General features: G+C 47.0%; 1 protein-coding gene across 1 annotated transcript in view; it reads left to right on the top strand.

The window, feature by feature from the left end:
- The first annotated feature begins 2,649 nt into the window (after positions 1-2,649).
- Positions 2,650-18,968, top strand: part of DNAH14 (dynein axonemal heavy chain 14) — a 193,830-nt gene continuing 177,511 nt past the window's right edge. The window contains exons 1-2 of the mRNA XM_036235400.1: positions 2,650-5,078; positions 6,140-6,230. The gene's annotated coding sequence lies outside the window, so the exon portion shown is untranslated. The remainder of the gene's footprint in view (positions 5,079-6,139; positions 6,231-18,968) is intronic.

Genomic DNA, 18,968 nt, shown 5'->3' with positions numbered 1-18,968 from the left:
CCTGAAGTGAATGAAACACTCCCAGTTCCCATGGAGCGTACAGTCTGGTGAGGGAGACAGAGGGCTGAGAGCACGGGCAGCGCTGAGCACTGCAGAGAAGTCACGCGGGGCGAAGGATGGAAGGAGGGCGGGGCTCTGCTGGTTGATAGCCAATGAGAGCATTTGGGCGGAGAATGAGGGGACCTGCTTTGGGAAAACGCGTCCTAGGCACAGGCAAAAGTCCTGGGGTGGAACCTGTTTTTATTTTTTATTTTTTAAAAATTATTTTATTATGGTGACATTGGTTAACGAAATCCAGTAAGTTTCAAGTGTACCATTCAACAGTAACGCGTATGTCTGTGTATAGTGCATTGCGTGTTCACCTGTTTTGTGTGCTCGAGGACAGGAAGAAGCCAACGGGGGAGGGAGAGTGGGGGAGGCCCGGGCGGGGAAGTCGCGGAGGCCTGACGACCTGGAACCTTGACGGCCACCGTTAGGACTTTGGGTTGGACCGTGACAGGGCAGGCTGTCGGAAGGTGTAGGGCAGACCAGTGATGTGACCGGACTTAAGTTTTAAAAGCATCACTTCGTAGGGAGAGGATGTGTGTGGAATGTAAGTCGATTATTATTTTTGTTATTATGATCATCATTTCGCCTGGAGGAAGCAAGTGTCCTTCCTTCGCTCAAGAACCGGTCCCTGACGCCCAGACCTAAAGATGTGAATAAAACCCCCAGCAACACCGTTACACAGTGGAGACAAGTATTGCGGGGTGTTCTTATTTTCTTGCAATGTTGACCTTTCTTCAGAGCCTACAGCAATTCTTTAGTCCTTGGCGGAGATACTCAGGAAGAATTTATGTGGATTTTTTTCCTCAAAGAGCTGTTGGTACAGATTGTAAATAACGGTTCGTGTGTTCAAGGAAGCGGTTCATGGCCTTGTCAGTGACGCACCCCTTGTAAAGTCGCCCAGCTCCTACTGGTGCAGAAAACTGAACTTGCAGAGTGTGTGCACATGTGTACATGCATACGTGTGTGCTGATGTATGTATGTGCAAATGCACCCATGCCTGTGTGCATGCACATATATGTGTGTGCACATGTCTGGCTGGATGTGTATACATGTGGGCACTGATACGTATGTACACATGTGTGCTCGTTACATATGTATGGATTGTGCATGCGGTACATGTTTATGAGCATGTGCAGTGTGTACGGATGTGTGTTTGGTGCGATGATTATGATAGATGATAGATAGATGATAGATGATAGATAGATAGATGATAGATAGATAGATAGATGATTGATTGATTGATAGATAGATAGATAGATCGATCGATCCTTTTCAAAAGCTTTTAAACCACAAAGAGCTGATTTGAAGCCTGAGAAATTTAAGCTTTGAGCTCAGTTCTCCTCCAATGTGGAAACATTGCCTACAGCATTCCCCAACAGTGACTGTCCCCAAAGAGGCAGGAACCGCCCGTGGGCACTGGGACACCTCCCCGGACACTCTGCAGGCCCCACCACAGGCCGCGGGCCCCTAGTCAGGTGTGCTGCAAGACAAACGGAAAGCAGGCTGTGTCCCCTCCTTGCTCCGTCCTCCTCTCTGGAAGGAAAGACAACCGGAAGAGCAGAAGACAGCAGGAAACAGCTCCAGGTCGGGAGCCTCCAGTGGTGAAGTAAATCAACTCTGCCTTGTTCTCTTACAGACTAAGCTATCTCCTCTCTAACTCCCAGGAAACCCCACATTCCCGCAGAAGACAAAGAGGCCGTGTGGCCCTGAGGGGCTCCCATGTCTCCCCCGACCTTTCCTTTCCAGTCACTCAGAGCAGGCCAGACCCTGCCCCGGCCTGACTCCTGCCTTCTCCCATCCTGACCTTCGAGGTGTCTCCTCCGGGGCCTGGCCAGGCCTCCAGAGAGCCTTCGTCCACCATGGCGCTGGACTCTTCTGCTTTGCTTTCTGGGAGCTCCTCTTGCTGGTCCCTTTTGGACACCTCCGCCTGTCCCTTATCTGTCCCATTCGTGACTTTTTGCTCCCACTCTTGACCCCCTTATCGTTCATTCTCCATACAGCAGCTGGGGTGACCTTGTCCAAACAGATCTCAGACCTGGCCAGTCTCCTTCTCAAACCCTTGCTGGCCTCCCTTCGTCTAGAGGACAAGACCCACAGCCCTCCCCAGGGTCCCTGTGCCATCGATGACCTGGCCCGGGCTGCGTCTCCCCTCACTCCATAGCTGTCACCTTCTGACCGCTGCTCCAGGCAGACTGACCTTCTCACCGCTCCGTAAGTACGTCCAGCTCGGGCCCTGCCTGGGGTCTTCCTCGCGGTCCCTCTGCCCCAGCTCCTTCTCCTTTGGACAGTCACATGGCTCCCACACCCCACATGACCCCCGTCTCTGCTCTCGTGCTTCCTCTTCAGAGGGGCCTTTCCTACCTGCCTCTCCACTCACCACGCCATCGGCTCACCCCTCATAGTTCACATATGAGCACGATGTATGTATCAAATGCTTGTCAACTGCCATTTCTTTCACCAGAAGCTCCATTCTGAGGTCGGGGACATTGTTGGTCTTATTTCTGCATCCCCCAAACCTAGCAGACCGACACACAGTAGGCACTCAGTAAACGTGCAGATGGGTGAATCAATAATAACAAATTATATAAATACTTCAGATATTCTAGCTGGCCTTAAAACTCACATACGGTTATTTATTTGCCAATATTTTGAAAAAGGGCCAAAGCCTTTTCTTTATTAGAATGGTGCCCTCGTTGGGGAGCCTTGCCGTTCCCTTTTCTACATAAATCACACCTATAATGTGTTATCTACAGTTTCAAATTTCAATTCCTTTCAAGCAGCATGAGATCTTAAAAACTCTTGAAAAGCAGAATCCTTCCATCTTCTTATTTCCCCATAAGCTCCTCTACGCTCAATTTAAAGCAAATCTTTAGTAAGTCAACTTGCCTTCATCGAGCCTTTGCAAACGATTTGACTTAGTTTTCTTTCTTAGTTTTGCTTGCCCTGGCCAAGGTAACATCCTTCATGAGAAGCAACTAAAGCTAGTGTAAGAGCCGTAATAAATGCTGGGCTTCGATAAATAGAATTATCCTCTATCATTGGTTGGTGAACCAAACTTAGTTCTCATTGTCCAGTAAGAGTGATTCAACAGCCGTTCTCAATTTGTTTGTGGTCCTTTAAATCTTAAATAAATTAATCCTTTCAGTGATTTATAGAGAGAAACATATCTGAATGCAGAGTGAACCTAAGTTTCAACTCTTACTTTCCTTGAATAGTAACATTTCATACAACCCTGATGCCTCAATCTCCCTGTTCTGTTTATCTGTCGCCTATGTGCTGATGGAGAACTTGGGCCTCAGCTATGGATCTTGTCCCAGCAACGCTTCCGGTCCTGGCACCTACTGAGACCCTCTCCCTAACGGCCCCACTGCTGGATCCTGGCCCTGGGGCGGGACACTCATGCACGCTGGTCACGGATGTTACCAACGTCCCTGCCTCTCAGCCGTGCGGGCCTCAGAAGCCCGGTGACTTCTTTCTGCTGAGCGCCAGTCTGCCATGCTGCACCTCAGTCCGGACAACGGGGCCACTGAGGGATGGTAATGGGCACAAAAAGCAAAATGAAGTGTTTACGATCTTTCAGGCAAACGCTTGTGAGCCTACAGCTTTCAAGGCGGCTTTCAGATCCTCCATGAGAACGAGAAGGATGAAAATCAAGACCACGATGATTTCCTCTGGGGCAGTCCCATGGATGCATGGTGCCAAAACTGATTAATTAATTGGTTAATTGGTTAATTGAACGATATGAATATTAGGGGTGGGAATCTTCGAGACTGGGCATCCTGTAGCTGAGATGGCAGACCCTCAAAGTCCCTGTGAGCAGGCCTCCATGTGCCAGGCTGTCCCGCCATTGTGAACTTGTCAGGGGTATGGTGTTTAAGGCTCATTTTCCCCACGTTCTGTTCTAATTTCCTTCTGTGTCCCAAGTTATTTCCATGATAGGTTTTCCTCCCCCTACCCCCATATTTGCCCTGAAGATCCAACTTCCCAAGGTGCTTGGAGATCATGGAGCTGAAGCAGATGGCCCATCAGAGGACATGGTCAGGGAGATGCTTCTCTCCCGTTGAGATGAGACCGACGAACCCCGAAAGAGAGCAAAGAGCTGGTGGCTGTGAGTTCCTGACGCTGGGCAGCTGAGCCAGGCCGGCCACGATTTTTGGCCATGAAGTCTGTCCTATCCCAAATCAGTGTGAACAGAGTCCCACTGTTGAAGCTTACCGCTTTCTTAACTGCGCTGGGAGGCTCTGCATTTCATCATGTGCACGGACATGCTCAAGCTCTCAACCCCTCGGAGGCTCCAGAATGCAGGCGTGCACCCCTCTTGGACCAATCAGGGGATTCTGCATTGAGCGGTCATGATTGGTGTCCTCTGGGTGACTCCCTCACCCCACCGCAGGTCGTCTCCACTGCTGACCTTGGGGATGGAGCTGGAGGGGTTCAGTGTCTGGCAGGCAGCTCGGCAGAGGAACGCTGCCCTGAGTACAGTGGCTGGGTGCACCCGCCACCCTGGTCCATTTGCAAACCAGCCTAAACAAGAAGGCCTGCAAAACTAGCCATGCTTCTTCCAGAAATATCCCTGAACCCCCCAATCCTTGTTCATCAGGCAGGCAATTGGGCAGGCACGAGGCAGAGAGAGGCTGGCGGCGGGAGAGCATGGAGTTGCGTTTCATCAGTTTCCACCTTGGCTTTGTTCCGTTTTCCGCATGGGAATGCCTAACGGAATCCGTCTCAACTTGTAGCAATTTCCAGCTGCCCAGAAGTCATCTTGCCCCAGGCAGGACAGGCCGCAGAGCCACCATACAGCCCGTGCAACCCAAAGCCAGAGCTGAGGACAATTAGAGCGATGGTCAGGCTCGATTCACGACTGAGGTCACCGGATGCCGAGCGAGTGACCCGACTTCCGCCGTTTCGCTCCGGGCCGTGCGTGAGCGGCGGCCGCGGGCGTTTCCGGCTTCCGGGTGAGAGGCCGGACGTGCGGGTTCAGGAACTTTGAGGAGAACAGAGTCAGACACCACGAACTCGGAGCCAAGTAGGTACATTTCCCCATGGGAGAGGGAGGCACAGGGAGAGCCGAACACACCCCCTGGGCACGTGGGCTTGTGGGGTCCCCTACGTCTAGTCACTCGCTGCCCCCTGTGTACTCGCTGCCGGCACACGGGGGTCCCCAGGTTATCGGAATATGGATAAAAAATACCGCACCCCCACCTCGCTTTCCTCCATGTGCTCGGGTCAGATGGGGGTGTCTCTGGGCAGCTCGTCCTGGCCCCGCCCCCTTTAGCTGCCTGGGGTCCTCGCCTGCACCCTCCTTCGCACCCCTCATTCTTGGTGCTTCTCTGTGAAGCGCTCCGGCCTAACGCTGTGCAGTGGAACAGACAGATGCTAACGGGACGCGCGCGGGGAAGGAGGGGTTTCGTTCGCGCCTTAAACGTTAAGCGGTGCTCGGTTCGCGCCTTAAACGTTAAGTGGAGGGGCAGCGATCGGTCCGTCCGAGGTGGAGGGGCGGCGATCGCGCGCGCGGTGCTTTGGCTCGGTGCTTTGGCTCGGTGCTTTCGCTCGCGTCCTTAACAGAGAACGTTTGCGCTGAGCAGCGCGATCAGCCCCGGCTGTGCGTGGAGACCCTGAAGTGTGAGCGGCGCATGCGCAGAGGTCATCGAGCGACGACTTAACCTTTCAGATTTGCTCCGTGAGCCTCCGTGCAGTAACTCGCAGGCGGTTGCAACACCGAACAACGGCTTCTCTGAAATCCTTGCTCATCTTTGCATCACTGGCTTCGAGCTTCTCTTGGCTCAGGTTTTTAGTTTCGGTTGCCGTTCAGGTGCGCCGCATAGTGCTCAGACGTTCACTGCGTCCACGGCGTGATCCCCCTGGGGCGTCTCACACTCCCCCCCCACCCCGGCCCCTCACGGTTGTTAGTGTCGTTGACTGTGTTCCCTGTGCCGTCCTTCACGTCCTGTGCCTGTTCTGTAACTGCCCATTTGTGCTTCTTAATCCCTTTTACCTTTTTGCCCAGCCCCCCACCCCCGCCCACCGGGCGCCCCTCAGCTTGTTCTCTTCTGCAGGATGCACTGACTGGGTCTCCTCTCCCCCATCACAGGGCGGTCTGGTCCCAGCCTTCCCAGTGGAAGGGGGCAGTCTGCACCCCAGAGACACCTGCCTCCGCCTGGCCTCGGAGCCAGCCTCCTCCGGTGAGTACCGAATCCACGGCGACAGAAGAGCGTCCCTCTGTACCTTGTTGCTTCTGTAAAACCTCTTGAAGTGAGCCGACTGTTCTCTCAAAATCAGACATCTTTTGGAAAGGTAACTCTGAGGTATAAGTATTCGTTGAGTGATATGCAAAGTATCGTGTTTTCTGGTAGCTGAAGACTTCTTGGGATAATAGTTGAGTTTTTTAAACCAACATCACCTGGAGAAGGAAATAGTGTCCGGCCCCCCAACCCCCCGCCCCCAGCTGTTCAAATTGTTCCTCTTTGGAAAACTTTGTCCAGAACGATCTGGGTCTTTACCTTTTATTCATCTGTCCGCTCAGATGCCACCTCATCAGTCAGTCCTTCCCTAATCTCCCCGTCACCCCAGTTGGCAATAATTTCTCTTTCTCCCTCTCTGCCTTATTCTTTATCACGACACTTAATTAAGTAGTGATAGAAAAACACAGATTTCAAATGTAGTGATGAATTATTACAGAATGCCACTTCAAATCATATCATTATATACTTGCAGCTGAGTGAATTTATTTGAAATACTTTTAGGTAAGTTTTTGGAGTTTGAAGCATCTACACTTTCAATAAATCTGAGCACTGACTACTTCTGTGTAAAATGCTGAAGGCTCACATTAGTCTTCCAGGAGCATCTCGCTGAGTCAGGAGAAAACAATATGAAAGGTACAGATAACACACAGGTAAAAATTTTAAAAGAGAAGAAGGTAATATTATTCTTTGGCTTCCTGCATCAAGAAAGGATGCTCTGTGGAAATGACATTTTGTATGAAACTTCAAAAGTGACAAGGAGTTATTGGACATTGAGAATCTCTAGGTGGGTTCAGAGGGGGGATGGATGGCTCACTGATAGGAGTGTGGGGTGGCTGGGTGCCCAGAATGACACGCAGGGTTAGAGAATATATTAGCACCCCAAAGTGAGTCAGGGATCAATGAGGGAGGGTCGAATTATCTGGGGATGCTGTCGGTCCAGCTCGGGACACCTGGGCAGTGTGAACTGAGCCACGGACATTATTCCTGACATGGAGAGGGGACCGGTGGACGTTTGGGTCTGCAGGCTGGGGTCAGATTTGCACAGATCCTGTCAATTAACGAACTGATTCCGGTTTGCGGATGGAATTCGAATCCAGGGTCGGGGACAGGGCTCGCCTGGCAGGGCGAGTGAGCCATCATGTCACGCAGAACGAAGAGCCTCGGCCAGTAGGGACCAGAGGAGGTCCTCGCAGGAGGTTCTGGCTGGGGGCGATCGTGTACCTGCCTGGTGACTTTTAGGGGCGGTCTTCGCGTATCACCCTGGAAGTGTGGGCGGGACCATGGTCTTTCAGGGTTAGTGATTTATGAGCGGAAAAGTCGGGTGGAACAGGATGGGGACTTGGGACCGAGGATGTCAGGTAGAGAGGGGTGCCGATACCACGAGACGGGGCCAGAAGTGGACATGACACCTTGGTGGTGACCGTGTGTCCTCTCGCACAGTGAGACGAGCACAGAGAAATACGCCCCCCGGATAGGAAGAGACCTGTCATCGCTGTTCTCAGATGAGGATGGGTTTGGGGGCCCAGCACACGTGCCGCTGGCAGCGACGGGGGTGGGGGAGAGCGCCCCCCTCAAAGAAAGGGGGTGGCAGGGACGTGGCCCCGACCTTTCTCCTCTCGATGCTGCTCCAGGGGCGACTCCTCCATTTTCGGTGCCCGCGTTAGCGGAAATAAACACTCCTGGTCCCTGAATGAGGAGCACTCGCTCTGAGGTCGCACAGCCGTCCAGACGACTGACCTCGGGCCGGTCCCCGTCAGGGCCCTCCAGGAGAGGAGGACAGAGGGTCCCAGCAAGCCCAGGGCAGGCTCCGGGCTGGTGCGCTTCATCCCCTGTGTGGTTCAAGGTCCGCATTGTCATTCGTTTTTAAAGGGGAAGCGTCCACGAAAACGATGCCCGGACTACCCAGGCGAAACAGGAGGCCTGGCTTAGGGGTGGCAGTCCCCACGGGCCTGGCCCGCTGCCTATTCTGCAGGCCAGCTATAGAACAGCCTCAACCTGGCCAGGAGGTCAGGTGCTGCCAAGGGGAGAACGGAGGCATGGCCGGGGAGCCTGCAGGCGGGAGGCGGTGCAGGAGGGGGCTCGGAAGACCTCTGGATTTGGGAAAGTGGGTGGGCCAGGTGACTCCCGGGCTGGGCGGCACACCCTCCCACACGGGCATTCTTCACCGACAAGCGCTAACCTGTAGCAATAGCCACAGGCGAGGGCGGCACTGGCCGTGGCCCTGAGGGAAGTCTGTCTGTCCAGGGAGGAGAGAGCGGCTGGAGCCCAGACAGACGCCCCGAAACGGCTCTGACTGTCACCTGCCTGTGTTTCCATGTGACTCCTGCCCTGAAGCATAATGCTTCGTGATGACCGACTTGTGTCTTTATGAAATTCTTTGGAGAGAAAAAATATTATGAAGAGTAGATGATTTTGTGGGTGAGAAATTAGGGGTTGTGTGGAGAGAAAGGAGATCTTTGTTGTCGTTCCGTTTCTATTTACTAGGGTTTTGATTTGTTGTTACGTTCAATTTTGCGGGGTTAATCTAGTTAATCTGGCTCGAGGGATTATTTAGTGTTCTGTAGTTAGAGTCTTTCTCGTTATACTTACAATTTCATACCTACGCTAAAGAGATTCTCCTTTTAATGTTACGCTAACTGGATTCTGCGAACATTTTACGATTGTTTTATGTCCAATTTAACATCACTTCCGTCATTTTCGTTGCCACATGCTAAGTCACACATTTTCATGTAATAAATTAAGTGGCATCGTTGCTACCTCATGTCTGATCTGTTACCTATGACTGACCGAGATGGATTTTTATTGATTTGACCTTACGTTCAGAGCAACGAAAACGTTGTTTGGGGACATTTTACACTGAGCGTGCCCTGACAACGGATCTCTGCCTTTGTCACAACTCTAGGACCTGAGTAAGCGACACTCATCCACCTTGATCATGCACGTGGCACATGGGTCATTGGCGAAATCCGAGTGTCACGTTACAGTCTTGAGAGGGGGACGAGGCTTCGCCAGGTCCGGAAGAACAAGGGGCGACGTGGGTTTGGAAGGGTCGCCCGTTCTTCCTGATAGAGCGGTTTTGATGTTGGTGTGGAAGGGAGCCGGGTCTCAGAGGTCACAGAGGTCACTGGAGCAAGAGTGGGCCATGGCGTGAGCTGAAGCGGTCAGCTCCGCCTCGTGCATCCTGGGGGCCGGCTCTGGGTTTCAGGAGAGGGTGCTCCGACCCAGCCTCCCGGCTCAACTGCCTCCAGCTGGGGTCTCAGGTGGTTCTAACTCCCCGGTGAGAACCAGGCTGCGTGTTGCAAGCCCTCCCCCGCATCCTGGGATAAGGGGCATCAGGTGGCTCTCTCCGGTCCAGGTGGATGTAGGTTCAGAAGCTTTACTGGAGCAGGAGGTGGGGTGGCAGCTGTGCGTGGGGAGGGATTCCGGCCAGACCCGGGTTCTGGGAGGCAGAGCTGCGAGCTCACGGTGCAGGCCAGGGGCGCAGAGTGGGAGCCGACCAGCAAGGAGAGCACAGCGTGTCCGTTACACAGTCAGGTCGTGAAGGCGTCTCAGGCGTGCGCCCCGCGGAGTCTCCCGCTCGTTCTGTAAGCTGCCTTTTCCTTTCCTTACTGGTTTCTTTGGCTGCGTGGCTCTTTAGTTTGATGTAGCCCCTCTTTAATTTTCGCTTTCTCAATGTTAAGACTGTTTACATAATGTTTCAAGTACATGTCAGTCGTCGACTACAAAATTGGAACATTTTACTTAAAAGCATATCTGCCTGCTGTTACAAATCAGAAAATTGCTTGCCTATTTCCCTCAAATAGACTCAAGAGCATGTCTGAATAATTCTCATTACATATTAAAGTGGTCGTGAGACAAACTCAATGTATTATACTTGTTTACAGTGTTCCTTGTGCTTCTAAATATTCGAATAGATTTTTTTTTTCTGTTTTTCTTGGTCCACTTGAAAAAGGAAATTTATGACAACAAAACGAGTTCTGTATTTAAGGGCTTTTAGAGATGAAGAGAATGATCTTTGAGTGACTTCTGCATAGGCGAAAGGCTGCATTGTAATCAGCTAAATGACTATTTTGTACCTGCTTATGATGTTGGGCTGGGTACAAATAAGTCACCTGTGAATTTCTTGACTTTGTACAGCTTTTACGTAACTATTTAGGAGTATGCTATTATTTGGTTTTATCTTAAAGATGTAGAATGTGGTATTTGTTTTTCATTACTTTAGAAATAATGGGTATGTAACTGTTTTTATATATGTAATACAATGTCCTACATGAGCATACAGTTGCATATTTCGCATATGGTCAGTATGTTGAGCATAATTCAGCATTTCTATTTTACATCAGCTGCGTTTTTTAACCTTGTGATTTCCCTCCCCTCCCCGCTTCACTCATTTCTCCTGCCTCCCACCTCGGCCCCTGGCCGTCACCGGTCCGCTCTCTCTATCCATGAGTCTCACTGTTGTTTTAATTCCACGTAGAAGAGAGATCACACGGTATCTGTCTTTCTCTGACTTATTTCACATAGCATAAGACCCTCCGGGTCCATCCATGTTGTTACAAACGCAACATTTCATTCTTTTTATGGCTAATGTTCCATTTTTTGGGTGCCTTTGCGTGTATCACAAATTTTTTGTCCATTCATCCGTTGACGGACACTTAGGTTGTTTCCATATCTTTGGTACTGAAAATAAGTGCAATGAACATGGCGGTGCACACGTATCTTTTTGAGTTCATGTTTTGTTTTTGTTTTTGTTTTTGTTTTCAGAGAAATATCCAGAAGTAGAATTATTGAGTCATAGTTCCACTTATTAATTTCTGCTTTTTTCAAAAATTAATTTCTCGAGGAAACGGCATTTTGTTTTCCACAGTGGCAGCCCAAGTTGGCTTCCCACCAAAAGTGTCCGAGTGTTGCTTTTTCTCCACATCCTTGCAAACACTTGTTATTATTATTATTTTTTTTATAATAGCCATTCCAATCTGTGTGAGGTGGTATCTCATTGTGGTTTTGATTTGCATTTCTCTGTTGAGCGTCTTTTCATGTAGCTGCTGGCCGTCTGTGTGTCCTCTTTGAAAAAACATCTTTTTAAAATTTTTATTAGTTTCAAATATACAATGTATTGGTTAGACATTTATAAACTTTGTAAACTGATCCCATTAATTGTTTCTCTCCTGGCCCTCCACCTAGCCAATACATTATGCTAACTTCATTCCCTCTGCTGTGCTCCTCATCCCCATGGCCATCAATTAACTACTAATTTGTCCTTCTTTAACCCTTCACCCCATTCTCCCAGACCCCCAACCCCCTTCCCCTGGCCGTCACCAAATTGTTCTCTATATTTGTGAGTCTGTTTTCGATTCATTGGTTCTTTTTGCTCCTTAGATTCAGCATATATGTGAAATCATATGGTATTTATCTTTCTCTGTCTGATTTATTTCACTCGGCATAATAATCTCTATGTCCATCCTTGTCATTGCGAATGGTCAGATTTCATTTTTTTAATGGCTGAGTGATATTCCATTGTATACATGAACCATAACTTCTTTTTCCGTCGTCCGTTGACAGGCATTTAGGTTGCTTCCGTAACTGGGCTATTGTAAATTGTGCTGCCATGAACATAGGGGTGCATAGATCTTTACGAATTATTGTGACGTGCAATTGCTGGGTCAAAGGTATATCCATTTTGAATTTTCTGAGGAACCTCCAGACTGTTCTCCGTAGGGGCTATACCAATTTGCAATCCCACCAACAGTGTACGAAAGTTCTCCTTCCTCCACATTCTCTCCAACACCTGTTTTATTGATGATAGACTTCATGACGCGTGGGAGGTGATACCTCATTGTGGTTTTCATTTGCATTTCTTAGATGATTCGTGACCTCTAGTATATTTTCATATGTCTATCGAACATCTGTATTTCCTAGCCAATACATTATACATTATGGAGACATGTGTGTTCAGGTCTTCTGCCCATTTTTAAACTGGATTATTCGTTTATTGAGTTGTATGGGTTCTTCATAGATTTTGGATCTTAACCTCTCGTCAGATGGGTCATGAGCAAATCTCTCCTCCCATTCGGTCGGTTGTCTTTTTGTCTTGTCTTTCTTTGCTGTACAAACCTTTTTAGTTTGACGTTGTGCCCATTTATTTATTTTTTCTTTTGTTTCCTTTGCTCGCGATGATAGGTCAGAAAGCATATTACTAAGAGCAATGTCAGAGATGTTACTGCCTGTGTTTCCTTCTAGAAGTTTTATGGTTTTGGTTCTTACGAAAAGTCTTTAATCCATTCAGAGCTTATTCCTGTATATGGTGTAAGAAGGTGGTCCAGTTTCTTTTTTTTGGCATATATTTGCCCAGTTTTCCCCATACCGTTTATCAAAGAGACTGTCTCCACCCCATTTTATACTCTTGCCTCCTCTGTCATAGATTAATTGACCACAGAGGCACGACTTACTTTCTGGGCTCTTCTGTGCCGTTGATCAACGCGTCTGTTTTGTTCTGTCTGTCTGTCTCTCCCTCCCTCCTTCTCTCTCTTTTTCTTTTTCTTTCTGCTGATCCTGTGCTTATTTTATTTTATTTTTTTGATGACTACAGCGTTGTAGTACAGTTTGAAATCAGGTAGTGATACCACCACCTTTATTCTTAAGATTACTTTGGCTGTTTGGGGTCTTTGTGGTTCCATATAAATTTTAGAATTACTTGTTCTAGTTCTGTGAAAAATGCCATTGGTATTTTCATAGGGATCGCATTGAATCTGTAGATTGCTTTGGGTACTATGAACATTTTAATGATGTTAATTCTTCCTATGCATGAGCATGGCATATATTTCCATTGATCTGTATCTTTTTAGATTTCTTTCCTCAATGTCTTATAATTTTCTAAGTACAAATCTTTTAACCCCTTGGTTAAATTTATTCCTAGATTCTTTGTTGTTTGTTTTTTAAACGGAATTGTAAATGGGATTGTATTCTAGGATTTCCGTCTTCAGACCACTTTTGCTGAGTCCCATAGATTTTTGAGTCATTGTGTTTTCCTTTTCATTTGTCCCTAGTTAGCTTTTTATTTCTTCCTTGATCTCATTGCTAACCTATTTATTATTTACTGTCACGTTATTTAGCCTCCATATGTTTGTGTATTTTTCAGTTTTCTTGTCATGGATTTCTAATTTCATACCATTTAGTCAGAAAAGATGCTTAATACGATTTCAATCTTCTTAAATTTATTGAGACTTGTTTATGGCCTAACATGTGGTCTATCCAGGAAAACGTTCCATGTGTACTTGAGGAGAATGTATATTCTGCTGCTTTGGGGTGAAATGCTCTAAAAATATCAATTAAATCCATCGGGTTTAGTGTGACACGTAAGGCCACTGCATCCTTGTAGATTTTCTGTCGGGAAGACCTATCCTTTGATATCAGAGGGGCGTGAAAGCCCCCATCTCTTCCTCTATATCGGTCAGTATTTGATTGACATACGTAGGTGCTCCTGTGTTGGGTGCATAAATGTTCACTGAGGTTAGATCCTCTTGGTGGACTGATCCCTTTATCATTATGCGAGATCTTTCTTTGCCTTTTATTATCACCTTTGCTTTAAAGTCTCTTTTGTCTAGTATGAATATTGCCACCCCAGCATTTTTTTTCATTTGCATAAAATACCTTTTTTTTATCCCTTTACTTTAGCCTGTCTTTTGATCCGAAGTGAGCATCTTGTCCAGAGTGTATCTTGTTTTCTTACCCATTCATCACCCCATGCCTTTGACTGGAGCATTTAATCCAATTACATATATAGTGATAATTGATAGGTACATAGTTATTGCCATTGTATTATTCCCAACCCTTTCCCCTTTCTCTCCCTAAAGAGAAACTCCCGTTCATTAGAGAAGACGCACAGGCGTTGAGGGCGGGGACCGGGTCACGTGGGTTCTGGGCCTGACTGGGTCATCTGCTTGCTGTGTTAACCTGGGGCAAGCCCCTTAACTCCTCTGTGTATCAGTTTTCTCGTCTGCAAATGTGGTCAAAATCGATCTCCGTCTCACGGCCACACAGTGCTACGCCTGTTTGCTATCGTCAGTTTTCAAACACCCTGTCCCCTGCGCACCAAGTGACCTCTCTGTTATTTCCTACCATTTGTATCCCGATCATTCATCTCTGTGCTTTTTTTCTTGAGACAGTGAATTGCCCAAGGCCAGAACTGGTCTTATTTCTTACCTGAGACATATGTCTGGTGTAGATACTCTCTGCCTGTTTATGAAAAGTAACTTAGTTTTTATTAATTTAATACAATAAAAACTACCAAAGCAAAGACGTTTTTAACAGTTGGCGACAATGTTTTGTTGTGTTTGAAAGGCAGAAAACTGATTTTTTTCATATGTTGCAAGGGCTTACAAAGATATTTCAATACCTTTGTGTTTTTGCTATTAAAACTTTGGCCTTACTTGTGACATTTTCTTGCTGCAAATCCTATCAAATATTTATCTTCCTAAGCACCGTGAAGTTTAATCCTTGTAAAGAACCTTCTGTCTGGAAATGTCAGACATAATTTATTCACTCTCTTTTCTGTGCACTGAGAGTTATAGGACTGTGTTTCTGACTGGGAGCCGAATTGCAAATAGAATGGAGATATGGAAACGGACAAATCTCTTTCGAGGTGGAGTTAAAGGAAGTGTTTCACGATCACTTGCAATCCTAGCGATTGCTCTGTGATGTCTGATGCGTAGGATGGCTTCAGCTCTCAGGGACTTTAGCAGCTCCTTCTACCCGAAATCTCTTCTCCCAGATGGCCACTTCCTTCAAGCTGAGGGGGCTAACCCCCTCACTTCCTTCAAGCTGAGGGGGACCAGAACACGTCACCCCCAAGTATGACCCTTTGGCATAAGGCTTATCTTGATCTGGTTATTTTAAAGAAACATCAGACAAAGGAAAAGCTCTGAAAACAGTGGAAGTTACCCTTTTGTGAGACACGTTTGTAAGAGTGTCAGAATCAGGGAGAGGAGGTACTAAATCTCTAGAAACCCTTATGAGGAGGAAGAAAGTGACTCAGTCTGCATAACAACCAATCCCTTGATCACTGTGCTTTGCCTGACCCCCCCACCCCTCACCCTCTTCTGTCTTAAGCTGGATTTGGTGTTGACAATGAAGGCTCCTTCTGTTCCAGAGAGCCACTCGGTTCTCCTGGGTCTCTCCCATGGACGTAGGAGGCACACATGTTATTAAACTTCTGGTTTTTTCCCCTTCATGTTATCTGTCTTTTATTATAGGGTGTCTCAGCCGATAACCTAGAAGGGTAAAGGGAAAATTATTTTTCCTTCCCTACAAACTTTTCTAAAATCTCATACTATTGCATCCTACGACCCACCTTCTCCTCCTCAGGCCCTCTTGATCCCGCTTACCTTATCATACCTCTTTATTACCTCCAATCATCTATATAATTCACCTTCTTATGTTATGAATGTCAGCTCAGGAGGGCTAGCCTCTTCATTAGTTTACTGACGTAGCCCAAGTTTAGAGCAGTTCCGGGCAGATAGTAGATGCTCAACAAATATTGGTTGTGTCGAATGCCGGCTCCCCAGCTGTCACCAACACTACCCATTGGCCTTGGACATAGACTCAAAGGAAGGCAGAGGCGTGGGAAAGCATTATGGTAGAAAAGAGGGAATTTATGTGTGTCCCGGTTAGAGGTTACTGGCATGGGGCATCCTGTGTGACTGGTTAGGGGTACATATTTGGCTTTCTCCTCTGGATGGGCACAGATATTAGAAAGTTGGCAGTTAGCAGTCAAGTCCTGGCTGTTAGACGTCAATTGTTACAAGGGTTATCATTTGGCTTTCTAGATTGTTTACTAGAGATAGTGGTCCAACTTGCTACAAATCTGACCTGTAGATAGCAGGTGGGCTTCCTGGGCTGGTTACCCTTGATAATAAGTTAGTTTTCTGGGTCGGCTGCTGCAGATTGTGGGTCAGAGTTTTCTTTTTGTATGTAGTCTGGCCATTGTTCATTTGTTTATTGAGTCTCTCATGGTTTAGGACTGACAGAAACAGCAAGGCAAAGATTTTGAAGACAGGAAATTTTAGACCATAAACTAGCTGTTGATGCTTCCTGTTGAATGTCAATGAGTCTTTTGCAAAGTTCCTATAATGAACAATCAGGTTATTTGCGTGGGCAAGATTACCCTGGAAGAGCGAAGTCGTGCTGACATAGTAGTACCCTGAGAGGGGCAGGTGTGTAGTTTTGGTTTTCAGCCGAATGAATTTAAGGGAAGAGAAGAAACCAGGACTGGACCAGCATCAGAAGTGTTCCTCAATTTTAGTCCCTCCCCCTTCCCTCAGCCATGCATGGCGCTGTGAGACTATTCCTATTTTACAAGAAATGGAGACAGAGTTTAAATAAGTTGTCCAAGGTCACGCTGAAATTGCAGTAAAGATAGAATTCAAAGCCAGTTCTGTGGGACTCCAAAACCCCATGCTCCTTCTAGAGCACCACGCTGCCTTCCATGAGTCTAAATGTTACCCAAATCACCTTTTCCTTGCCATACATGTGTGTAGATGTGTACTAGATAATTCCATATGTGTTTTTTTGGGGGGGGGGAGGGGGGAGAAAGATGGAGGGGGGTAGATCCTTGAGGGGCACAAAATAAGTACTTTTAGAGTACAGAATTTTTTTCTGAGATTTTTTAGGGATGAGCCCAGAATATATACTCATATTTGCTCTTGATTTTAAATATTCTCTTTGAAGGCCCTTTTAATTACTGAATTACGATAACGCATTTCCCCTTAATACATGTTCTTTCTACTTTTTCCCCTTAAGAGTTATTGGCAAAGTGGCTAGAATTAACTTCCGATAATTAAATGTATGTGATTTTTGGGAATCATTTCAGCTTTCGCAAGCGCTATGCAGTTTTTAAGGACGACGGAAATAAAACTGGCTGTCCCGAGATTTACAGTTTTCACAGTTTGGAGTCTATGCTGCTGGCATTTTTACTGAGCCGGCGCTCTCCAGAGAACAGCATTTTATCTTTTAAAAACAATTATAATTATAATTAGTATTGTTATTCCTTTCTTAGCCACGGCAGGGGGTGCAATGATCCAGCCTCCAGTTCATCAGCTTGAGCTGGGAGAGTGGCAGAGGTGGGGTACCAGGAGGGGTCCATGCGCGCGCGGCCTTCATCTGAGCCAAGGGCAGGAAGAACCTCAGGAAGGATGATGTGTTTGGTGGAGCCTTCCCCAAGGGGGTGCCTGCTAGGGCCCAAATCTGCGGTGATTTTCTTCTTTTCTGCACTGAGAGGCCTTACTAGCTATACCAGTTGCATTCAAACCCTGCTGCACATTGGGGCCGTGTGGGGACCTTTGGAAGCTCCTGATGCCCTGACTGTACCCCAAACCAATTAAATCAGAAGCTCCAGAGGTAGGACCAAGCATGAATATTTTCTAAAAGTTCCCAGAATATTGCAACTTATGGTCAAGTTGGTGAACCAGGGAATGATAGTACCACGTAGGTGGGGTTTCCCAGACTGTCTGAGAATCACTGAGAGCAGCTCCAGATAATGTCCTGGACAAGGGCGTGTCATGGGGAGGCAATGCCTCCGGCTATACAGTGTTAAACACTGGTACCAGTCCTGACTGTGCATGTCAAGCTGGCTTGTGCCCTAGGATGTGATCATGTGTACGTGTTGGACAAGCTAGATACCAGCTTGCGGGGTCTTAGGACTGGCAGGGATCAGCCTCTTCTGGAGAAACTGCTTCTTAGTAGCTGGTGGAACAGTGGACCCAGCCTGGACGCTGCTCTGCAGGAGCGGGCATGACCTTGACCTTGCCTCTCCATAACCCATATGTCACGTTTGAGAGATTCAATTGCTGAGTTGACCCTGAGCATCATTGCCTACCTATCCAGCACTTCTGAGCAAAACAATGGGTAAAAATATATCCCATATCTTAAGATATGTTCTAATCGCTCCATCTATATGGTCAAGGACCATTCAATTGCACGTAGAGGAATCCTTTTGTAAAATGCAAAATCATGCTTTTGGATATTGTGGCAATGTCAGGTTGCCAAAAATGTTGCTGTCAAAGTTTTATGATAACATTAAAATATACCGCTAAACTCAGTAAAATTTTTCAGAACTCTAACAGAGAAACTGATAGATTTAAAAAAAAAAAAACCTGAATTAATTATATGGCACTAACGAACTAATGAAGATGATTATAATTTTTATGACTTTTTGCTTGAAACAGTGCTGGCTCTTTTATGTTTTGTTTTCTCTTCAGATTTAAGGAACACATTTTTTCTTCTCATAAGCTACCTCCAACCTACTCAGTTTCATAAAGTGCGCTTTTGTACACAATTGAAACATTTATCTTTTTCTCCCTTTTTGATCCCTTCAGAATTCAAAAACTCTTATTGGGTGTTTTTATTTTCATGGACATAGAGTTATTTGCGTGAGTTCAGTAAGAATCTGTTCTTGTAACAGGGCACAATCAGAAACGTTGGTTATATTACCAAAACTTTGACTGCAACGTCATCTTTGAGAGTGATGTGCCCAGAATCAGATACGGCCACACAGTTTTAAGGAAATATGGTTGACTTTAGGGACCTAAAAGAACTCCCTTTGGAAAAGCAACATGGCACCTGTTTTACAGCATTCCCAGACTTAAAGGTGAGCGAGCAAGGTCACTTCCTGGATAGGCCAGG

The sequence above is a fragment of the Rousettus aegyptiacus genome, unplaced genomic scaffold (assembly GCF_014176215.1).
Source record: "Rousettus aegyptiacus isolate mRouAeg1 unplaced genomic scaffold, mRouAeg1.p scaffold_m13_p_18, whole genome shotgun sequence".
Taxonomy (NCBI): domain Eukaryota; kingdom Metazoa; phylum Chordata; class Mammalia; order Chiroptera; family Pteropodidae; genus Rousettus; species Rousettus aegyptiacus.
The sequence above is the reverse complement of the archived record's forward strand: the minus strand, read 5'-3'. Positions and strand labels throughout refer to the sequence as shown.